Source organism: Puntigrus tetrazona, chromosome 17 (genome assembly GCF_018831695.1).
Source record: "Puntigrus tetrazona isolate hp1 chromosome 17, ASM1883169v1, whole genome shotgun sequence".
NCBI lineage: Eukaryota > Metazoa > Chordata > Actinopteri > Cypriniformes > Cyprinidae > Puntigrus > Puntigrus tetrazona.
The window spans coordinates 3,903,044-3,914,237 of NC_056715.1; positions in this window are offsets into that span (position 1 = coordinate 3,903,044).

The following is an 11,194-nucleotide window of genomic DNA, read 5'->3' on the forward strand; positions in this document are numbered from 1 at the left end:
AACAAAAAAAAAAACAAAACAAAACAAAACAAAACGAAGCATTAAACTGACATTTAAAGACATTTATAAAGATTTCTATTTTAAAACTGTTTTCTTTAAACTTTATATTCATCCAGTAGTCTTGGAAAAAATGTATTGTTTCTAGAAAATATTAATGAACTGTTTGCAACAAACAGAAACAATGACTGTCAGTCAATTAGAATTTTAATCAAATTCATTACATGATGTTGAACTAAACTATGAAAATACCGCCAAAAGATAAATTAAAGCCATTATTGTGTTAAATGAGGAAAATATCAAGTAGATATTACAAAAAGTAGTTTTAGAAAGAAATACTGATAGCCTACTTTAGACATTATAATAACCATAAACACTTTGTGTGTCTACCATCTCTCTGTTTAGGTTAGTAGAAGAAGTTGACATGTACTTGCAAAGTGTCTCATAGTCAGCATGTTTTATGTTGTCAGATCCATCAAAATAAAATATTAGACGTTATTAAGCAGACAGTCAGCTAGTGGACACGTAGTTGCAAAAGTTTCTTGCTGTTAGCAGCATGTCTAAAGAGGACTATCAAAATAAAGTGTTAACGGAATATTTATCTTTTTATATGTTAAAAAAATATATATATATTTTAGATTTTATATGTTAACGCATAAATGTTTTGAATACAAATACATTAATTTGAAAAATGTTTTACTTTACATTTTTTCTTCATAAAATAAAAGTCCAACCAAATCAGTTAACCAACATTCTTATTTTTATTCCAGTTACCAGAAAAAGTGTTTGCTTATCTGCAATATCCACAAAGTTTACAGTGTTTAGAGCTTTAAAAATAATGTGCAGATCTTTTTGTTAAATGATATTTATGCTATATCATCAAACAAAAAACAACATGAATGAACATGCATAGGGAAAAACAATATAACACCAATATATTTTTAGTTTTCCAGATTTGATATTTATTTATTTTACCGAACTTTGTATATCTCAATTATGTTACCATTTTTCTTTCAGCAAAATGTGTTTAAAATAGTCATTAAGGGGTTTTGTCATTATATACAGTGGATAAATAAATTCAATATAATTTGCATATTAATGTGTTTTTAGGGCATGAAAAAAGGGTAGCAAAAACGGTAACAAAAATTGACGAGATTTTCATAATGATATATAATATTTCATTCAATACTAAAATATAATTTCTTTTCCTATTCATTTGTCATGTCACCCAAAATAAACATGTTTTTAGTCCCAGTGTCCTCATATGAGGACATGTATGAAATCAATGTCCTGTTTCGTGACAGAAAATCACATTTTGATTTGAAATTGTCCGCCGATGTTGATTTATGACACACGATTTAAAAACAAGACAATATTATCATATTTCCATAAGAATGTCTCAGACGTTTTTGAAGACCAAAAGAAAGGGAGTGGCCACGATCCAATCATTTGCTATCTCTAAGAAAGCCCTGAATGTGCTCTGTTCAGGACATCCAGACCCTGAGAAATCCTCACCTGAGGACACAGGGTCTTTAGAGGATACGTCTATAGGACACTTCAAACAGATGTTAATTAGACATCTTATTGTAAGGAGTAAGTAACCGACATCTTACGGACGTCTCCCAGACACTCGCACGAAGCAGGCGCGTTCCATCTTTAACAGACATCTTGCAGAGGTTTACACAATGTCCAATTTTACCGCGCAAACTGCTATTCGTGTCTGAGGAAGTTGCCAGTGTTCCAAATGAACGAGCTTCGTCAAGTAATTTAACCTTCTGCAGACGTGCCCTGCTCGGTACGTGGGGAGCGGGCGAACACTGCGTAGGGACCCTACGAATCAGAAAGCAGTTTAGGAAAATCGCTGAGCTCCGCGGCCATGTTCGTGTTTGGTGTTGATTACAGCGGCGTCCCAGCTGTGTAGTATCTGAAATTAAATCGCTCATGTCTGCCACACAGTTGAAACAAATTTTCCCCTCTCATTAAACGCTACCGCTCGCGGTAAAAGCACCTGAAGAGAAGTGTTGGCAAGCTAATATTTGACGGTTTCTGTTCTGTCACCAAACAAAACTCAACAGTGAGGTCCCATTCGCTTTTTCGAGAGGAGTGAAAATGAAGAATCCGACAGTTCATTTAATAGCCATCCATTTAAACAGAATAAACGTGCGGGGAATTCCAACTCGCCTCTGTTTCGCCAGCAGCCACGGCTTTCAGGTTAAATGACAGATTCTTTTCAGGATACAAATTCAATCTAGAAAGGTGACTTTCTTTTTTTTTTTTTTTTTTTTGAAACCGAACCATCTACCAGTGGTGAAATGTAAAGCCAACCCTCAATCTTCTCGACTGATCACTGTTATAGGCAACCGACCTATTGAGGAAATGACTGAAGTAGCGTATTGCTTCAGAAGCATTATGGTCATTACCACTGTCACTATAGAAAAAGACTCAAAATGCCACGTAGAAGGCAACAATATATGGGGGGCTGGCCAGTATAACAGTATAAAACAAAATACATTTGTTAATAGATATTGCACTTTTGAGTGTTGTATAGTTTATGCTAGTGTCTGAATATTTAGCAACAAAGCATAATAAATTTAAATATAAATAATAAATGTATTTTTGCACTGAAAAAAAGCGCGTGTCCATTAGTAGCGAATAAAAATATATAAATAAAAAGGAGAGCAGCGTAGTTCGTTTAATTAACATATGACCCATTTCTTTTAATGAATAATTTTATCTCAGATTACTGCTTACTGAACTTCATCAACGCTGCCATGCATACGGCAGATGAAAAATGTATATATATATTAACAAATGCAAAGGAATTCTATACTTTAATGTAATGCTCTGCAAAGCAAATAAAAGAAAACTAACGGTAATGAAATTCCGTTTCTGTATGTTTCATATGCTACTTCCTTTAGAAAAATTCAAATGCATTTCTAGGAGGAGAGACAAAAGGAGTTGGGAAGTGTCATATTCAACCGCTCGTCCAAAAACAAACCAAACATGAAATGGAATGAAAGAAACTATTTTTTGTGCGGTGCTAATAATAGGAAATAATGTAAAACCTCTCTTACTCGGGCCATTAATCTCTGAGCTATCATCCGAAGCCATTGATCAAAGCTCAGAAAAGACATTTATTGACTGATGATGGTCTTAGCATCTCGGTTCTCATCATTTTTTTTTTTTTTTGTATGAAATAGACAGCAAGCCGCATTACAGTGCACACGAGCTAGAGCTGTGGATATCTTTATCTGAGCTGTTTCATACAACGTGAGATGCCCGTAAAGCGGAATAATGAGACAATAATTATCGAAACGATGTTATTAAAGCTAATATTGGAATTGATGTGTATACCCTTGTCCTACAGGAAAGGACGGACGAGACAGGAGCTCATCGCTCATTCATGTATTCCATATCAGTGAAGGGTGAGTACATTTTACCTTTCTCCGTTAATTATTGAAGCTCTTCCTTATTACGCCGCGCTGACAGGTGTCATTCTCCGGGTTTCAATTCCAGGGTCCTGCTCTAAAAATATCAACCAGATTTTTGAATATATTAGTATTAATGGAGCTTATAAATATAGATGATATATATTACAGGAGATTCTGTCTCCCGCTTGGTTAAACGTGGTCAGTGACCCTCGGTAGAGCATCTTTGGCGCTCTTTGGCCGTCTTTCAAAGCCTTTCTAACAATAGAAACATTTAAGGAAGCTCGTGTACTGTAATGGTTGGCCTTTAGATGAAACACCTCATTGATATCCAGCGTTGCTTCTCAATGCAGCAATGACATTTGACAAAGCGCCTCCGTGATTACTGCTTCCAATAAACAGTCTCAGGAACGTCTTAAAACATTTAACCGCAAGACACAATAATAACTTTCACCGAAACAAGAATTTTTAAGCCACGATAGCAAAGCAAATACTTTTCTGTCCCGCGAACACAATAAGTTGCACACCGGTCTTAATTCATTTTGTTTCATATAATAACATTGATCTGTGATATATAATCTTGTTTGCGACTTGAGACATATTCCATCACATTCAGTCTGAAAATACAGCCGGCGTTCAGATGATTTATTAAGGACACTAATAAAACAATGATCATCACTCAGAACTTGTCATTCTGTCCTATGCAGAATAGCGTTTTATGATAAATAGCGAGAGAAGCTTTTTGGGGTTTAAACAGTTTATTTTATAACATTCATTACAAAAAAGACAGGTTTTGTGTTGGCAAGTAGGCATTCTGAATGCTTAATTATCACTGTCAGTAACTTAAGCACATGGTGAGAGTAAGTGTGTATTTGTGTGGGAAGAAAACGGTCAGTGGTCAGTGATTGGCACATGTACAGCAGTGCAGTCAAGCCAACTGGCACTTTACATGAATACGCTGCCACACCGGGCCAATAACTCTTAAAAATATATTAAAGCATTTTCAGTTCATTTTTCTCTTTTTCAACACATTTTCAGTGAAAGAAGGTGCTTAACTTTTAGGAGGCACACGCCAAGCTGCTTTAATTTCTATGTACAGGTACATGAACGATTGTTATGCTTTTAGCAATTTGTTAAAAACTAAAATACACTTTAAAACCATTATTTGTGTAACTGTCATTGTCTATCATAGCAAAATATATTTTAAAAAATTAATAACAAAATCTAATAAATTATTTTAACGCTTCATTTTCATTATTATATTATTATATATTATTTATCTATCTTTTTAAATTTTTTTACACACCCTCAGGGCATACGGATTAGTAGATTAGTTTGTTTTAACTAATTAAATCACCACCCATATAGATCACTTTAGTGGTATGTATATTTTTTTTTATCTGAAGCAACAGTTTGAAGTTAAAAAAACATCTTAATGAAGGATTTGTTTATTATCAATTTCACGATTTTTAGCATCTGCATATACACCAGTTACTTTGCATGTTAGGTTAAGGCATGCTAGATAACTATAGCATATATATATATATATTTATATTAATAAGTGCCATCTGTGAAAAGCAGAGTTTAATGTGACCATTGCAGCCTCAGCATGAACACAATCTATGCATCAGTGAGCTCTGAAGCTCTTTGTCTCACAGCTCAGCTCATTTGAGTACAGAATCAATTAAAATCCGAATATAATCTGCGGCCTCCGTTCTAACGATCCCGTGTGCTGCGTTCGTTGAGATATTCAATTTAAACAGAGGAAGCCAAAAGCCCTGCACACCCACTCTCATCCACCTACTAACAGACTCACTTCACAACACACTCATTACACAATGTCCAATTATTCTTTTATTCGCTGTTTTTAAAAAAAAAACACTAGTTCAGCACCACGCAAAAAAAGGATCTGCCAGTGCCTAATTATAGGTGATTGCAGCTTGGTTGTCTTATAACCAGCTTTTTGCTCCGCAGCACAGGTTGTTGATTCAAATTATTAGCAATTTGATAGGCTGCAGCATCTAGCATCAGAAACAACGAGTTGGGATGCGTCAGACTTTTAAGTTGCTTTCGGGACTTTGAACAAGCAAACGATCCGCTCCAGCGACGCCGAGGAGCAATGAGAGTTGCTGCTGCTGCTCTCCTGCTGGATTTTACTGTCATTTCTCCCATGGTCAAGAGATAATTTATAGTGTCACCTCTCCTTGTATATTATGATGGCCTAAAATATAAAATGCCTGAAGCAGGATATAGGCGAAGGTCGCCGCACACCAATTTCTAGCAAACGCACAAATAAGAAATTCATCTGCCAAACGGTATAGATCTTGACTATAGGCTGTTTGCGTTTACATTAATATTAGGCAGAGGCCATCCAGTCAGAATTTAGAACCGGAAATACAGCATATTTTTTTTGATGTACAATTTGTAATGAATAGTTTTGGTTTTTAAATAGAATTAAACCTCTAAACAGCGTAGTATAATAGTAAAAAATACATTTTTAACATTACAGTCTTCATCTAAACATGTTTACATTTTTAATTGGTATTAGATGAAAAGAGTCTTTACGTCAATTAATTGCTACGTAAAAACGTATAACATGTTATACTTATATAATGTTATACTTATATATATATATATATATATATATATATATATATATATATATATATATATATATATATATAAGTAATTTGAGTTGCATTCTGTTGTGACTAAATATAACAAAAAACATACAAACAAACAAAACATTATGAATTATGAATATATCATAATTCAAGTCAGAAAGTTTAGAAAACATTCTATAATGAAAAATTAACACAGACGTACATCCGTGCAGAAACGTCAAATTTATTAATGTAAGAAAGTCTACTAAAATCGGTTAGGATAACATTGCTTAGGATAGCACATTTGTTTACAAACATTATTTTAAGTATCATATTTGACACTAATTTTTAGAGAACGTAATGTTTTTTTGCTTCTTCTTCTCGGGAGTTGTGCATCCAGCGGAGAAAATAAAAAGACGATTATATTCATTATTCCTAACCGGGCACATATGTAACAGTTGTATTTGAATATTACAAACGACGAGCTCTATTGAAATGTCTTTTAAATGACTTTTGCAATAATCTCCTTGCAATATTCATACTGCAGTTTGTATATCAGTGTGGTGTCTCTAATGGTTAGTGTTACGTAATTTGTCTTTACACAGCATAATCTGGAAATGCTTTTAAAGAAAAGTGCTGCATGTTTAATGCATGAAGTTTGATAGTTATATTTGCGCTCAGCCTTATCACGCTTTCACCACGGCCCATATATGTAAACACAGTATCTTTGAAGTCTCCAAAGTCTCCAAAGGCCAATCACACATTTTCACTGCACACTATCAAATCTGTGTGTGTATGTGTGTGTGTGTGTGTGTGTGTGTGTGTGTGTATACAATTCATAAAAAATACTAAGAAAAATGCTATAACTATTCAATTATATAAATAAATGTGAAACTGCACTATTCAATATTATTTTAAATATACTGTTTAAAGATTATTATGTTTATATATATATATATATATATATATATTTTTTTTTTTTTTTTTTTTTTTTTTTAAATACAATACATATTTTATATATGATTATATACTTATAATTTAGCTTTTATTTATATCTTTTTATTTATATGTAGCTTTTTATATCATTCGTGGTAATATTTTCAAAGAAAGGAATAAATGCTGCTACTAATAATAAGAATAATTATAATAATCCCATATAAAACCATTTAATTAGGTAAAGTTTAGCAAATCATTGTTCTTCATATGTATATTGAATATGTATGGCACTGTGAACGATACTGAGCTTTTAAGCGGTGTTACATTTTAAATATTATAAAGTGTTACCAAAAAAAGCTTGGTGTAAGATGATACTTCTTCCACCTGTGAATTACATGATGCTACACGTGCAGCTATGATTCAATTTCAGCTGAAGGATAAACCCTCCCAAATGAAGTTGGCTCCACATTCTAAAGTCCCTAACTCCCGTACAGAGTGTGACAAATACCGCTGGGCTGAGGATGTCCCCCGAGGAACGGGCTGTAAAATAGACCGCTCTAATATTCATTCCAGCTCATCTTCTCTTCCAACACAGATGCTATTAAAATGCAAACAGTTTAAACACTTTGCAGCCTACCATTAAAACAAAATGATATGCATAGAATTAAGTGGTCGTCTGTCCTTGAGTGTGTCTTTGCAGGATCGTATTCTCTGTGATTTATCTAGTGCATTCCGCTCGCATCCCTTTAGCAAACGTGATTGAATCTATAAAGATCCTGCTGTAATCTGGCCCGTGTTCGACGCATAGGTATTGTGTTCGGTTTGTTCGTGTTGCGCCATCGAAGGGTCGCGTTTCCAACAGCGTCGGGTTCACACTGCTCGCTTAACGGCATAGTAGCGCACCCAAGGCCAGATACTTGATTGCAAGGCAAGGAAGGGCTCGAATCAATCCATGGCAACAGTCAACGGCATCTCGGCCACCAACTGCATCTTCTCATTCATTGTCAGTAGTCGTTTCTTGCTGTATAGTTTATATGCTATAGCGCATTATGTGGTATATAGGTTTCTAACTCCTTGATTGAGGCTCTTCAACCCATAACACGTCGATATGGCGTCATAAATGGGAGGTGGGAAGAAATGAGTAGAAAATGTGCTTCTGTTGGCCATTGTGCAGCTAAAGAGATCAATAAATGACATGAAAGAAAGGTCAGTCATTTAGAGGAGTGTAGAGTGCATTACATAAGGCCGCTGATAGTCGGCTAATAGAACGTCAAACGGAATATAATTAACATATCGATCTGGGACACATTAAAGAATTTTCTTATTTCCCCAGATGTTCCTACCAACACTGAGAAATTAAAGATAATCAATACACCTGCTTTGGTTTACTTGCTCTCATTTAAATGCTTTATAAACAGACAGTTTTTTGTCTGCGTAGATGCACAAATTACATTTCCAAGTCGTCAGTCTTTAATTGCAAACAAGGAAACCTAAAGTGTTAATAAAACAACTCATAAATAAATACACAATCATAATGATTACCTGAAATAAAATACATTTCTACTTAATACATTATAGAACTATTTTTATTTCAGCCAGCTGCCAACATTTCTCTTGAAAACACTAAAAATAATAAGTGAAAATGGTTACACTTTAATATAGGTAACGTCTATGAGTGTGACATTGTGTTTATACAACAGTTCAATGACACAAGCATTTAAATACGAAAGTCTTTAAAAACCCTTGTTTGTGCAGAAACTACTTCCTTTCTGCCACCGATAAATCTCAAGTTGACATTCGAACACCTAAATATAAGCCTTTGTTACTTATTCAAAGCTAACAAAGAAATATATCTGATACAGCACTCAGCTGTACAGCTGCTCAGCGCATTTGTTGGCTACATTGTTGTTGAAAGTTAAAAATAACTTCATCATAAACACCCCATCATAAACACATACTGTACACATCATTTACCAATACTACTGCAAATTCTATTATTAAAAAGTACTATCATTTATATAAAATGGTATTATTTAATAAACAACTAAAACAGCTATCATAAAAGCTGCTAGATAATTCAGTCAAAAGTACAAAGGCAGCGCTCTGATATACAGTGTTAATGTAACATAATATAGCATATAGCATGATGGTATTTTGCCCTCAGTTAAAACAATTTGCTCTAGAATGAATATTAATTTACTGAAATGGACCACTACATTTACCCCAAATGATTTATATTTCTTTAACCACTATTTAACCACTACAGAGGGCCCAAACACCACTGTTGTCCATTTTTAGTACAAAAATATTCTTGTCTTGTTTACTAACCTGCTGCAGTCTAACTTAACGCCCCGAAATAGTGCTTCACCATATTTAAATGAAATCACTATCATTGTTTAGCGTAAAGTGCCTCATATGTAAATTAGTCTCATTATAAAATGAGCCTCGCTCACTAAACTCATTGCTTTTGTCCTGGTGCAATTAATGTCGTGCTGTTACAGCACACGGAAAGCAGACGGTAAACATGATTTTATTTCAAAGAGATCTTTATGTACATTTTATAGTGATTATGGTGAGAGTAATTTACCAAATAATGATCAAATGATGGAGAAGACAACATAACTGGGCGTATATCCAGATGTGTGGTGTACTCGAGTGCACTTTGTTCATGGGAGAGAGGCTGGCAGTCATTCTGGCAGACAGTGATAGTCTGGATCCTTCACAATGTACAACTCCTATGATATCAGGAATTGCACCGTGTAAATTGCATTCAGCTCTAAAATTTTGGGCGTGGTTGTGTCGGTGAATAATTTGCATAATTATTTCTGTAAACTGGTGCTAAAATGCATGCGCGAATTAATTGCGAACTCCCCGTAAGAATTCTTTAAATGCTAACTTCACAACAAACGCTGTGTTCACACACCCAAGCTTAATCTTCTGTTCACATGACTAGTGAACTAGAAAGAAAAAAGTCCATTCTTATCTTCAGAGGGCACAGGCTCATTTCAAATAAAAACATCTGATTCCAGAATTTAATTCAGCTGCATTGGAGCACAGAGATGTGAGCGTCATATGCATAATCATCCACCTTCAGACTGAAAGCAGACCTTCAAAGAAATCGCCTTTCTTTCTCCCATCTTGGCCTGAGATTGCTTTTCTGAATGGATGTGAATATGAAAGCAGGTTAATGAACTGTGAAAGAAGGTCCTGCAAGCGAGTGGGTGCGTGTTGGAAAGAGATGCTTTCCCGTGTGGTTCGTCTCTCAAATCACCTTAACTATTAACTTTATGAGCTGCCTGTGTCCTGTTTAACAAAAAAGGTCCTTGGTAAACACTGTGTACAATTGTAAGAATACAAGGGCAGCCGTTTTTTAAAATAGGTAGTTGTAGTTGTTATTATCATCACGGCCAGAAAACCGTATAGGTCAGATAGAGAGTCACACAGGGCCTAGAGTTCAAAAAAACGGTCTATAAAAACAAGCATATCTCCACATCACCAAATAAAAACTATTCGAAATATTAACAGTTATTTCATACAAGCATATTGTCACGGTTGTGTGGTAAGCACGAGAGCACACAACGAGATTAAATGAAAATAAAAGGATTTAATCTTGAAATGGTTAAATAAAGATACAAAACATAGAACAGACAGGCAGGCAGGTAGATACAGGTACGGACATCGGGTAGGGACCTTGAGGAATAGACCTTGGACGCTCGGACAAACAGAACTCAAAACACAGGACTTAAATACACAGGGTAATTGACGGATGACAATAACATAATTAAACAGAGGAAGGCAGGGCACAGGGAGCACATGGCATGAAACGAAAACATAAACACAGAGTCCAGAGATGTGACATTACCCCCTCCCGGAAGGTGCGTCCTCGCACCTAAAGGGTAACAAATGAAAACAAACAAAACCAAAATGACTAGGATTTGGGGATACCGGGTCTTGGGAGGAGGTTCTGGTGGAGGACGGATCCCCAGGAGGGGGCAGGCAGAAGGCAGAAGGGTCCAAGGAGGTGTATGGAGGGAGGAGCCAGGAAGGAGACAGGAGGAGTCCGGAGCAGGAGGAGATCCAGAGCCCAGCTATGGTGGTCCACGGTGGAGCCGACGGAGGGAGGAGCCATGGAGGAGGAGCAGCCATCGACTCCATGGGGCCGACCGATAGCAGGTGGTGGAGGGAGAGACTGAGGCGGAGACGGAGAGCCGAAGAGCCAGGGTGACGCGT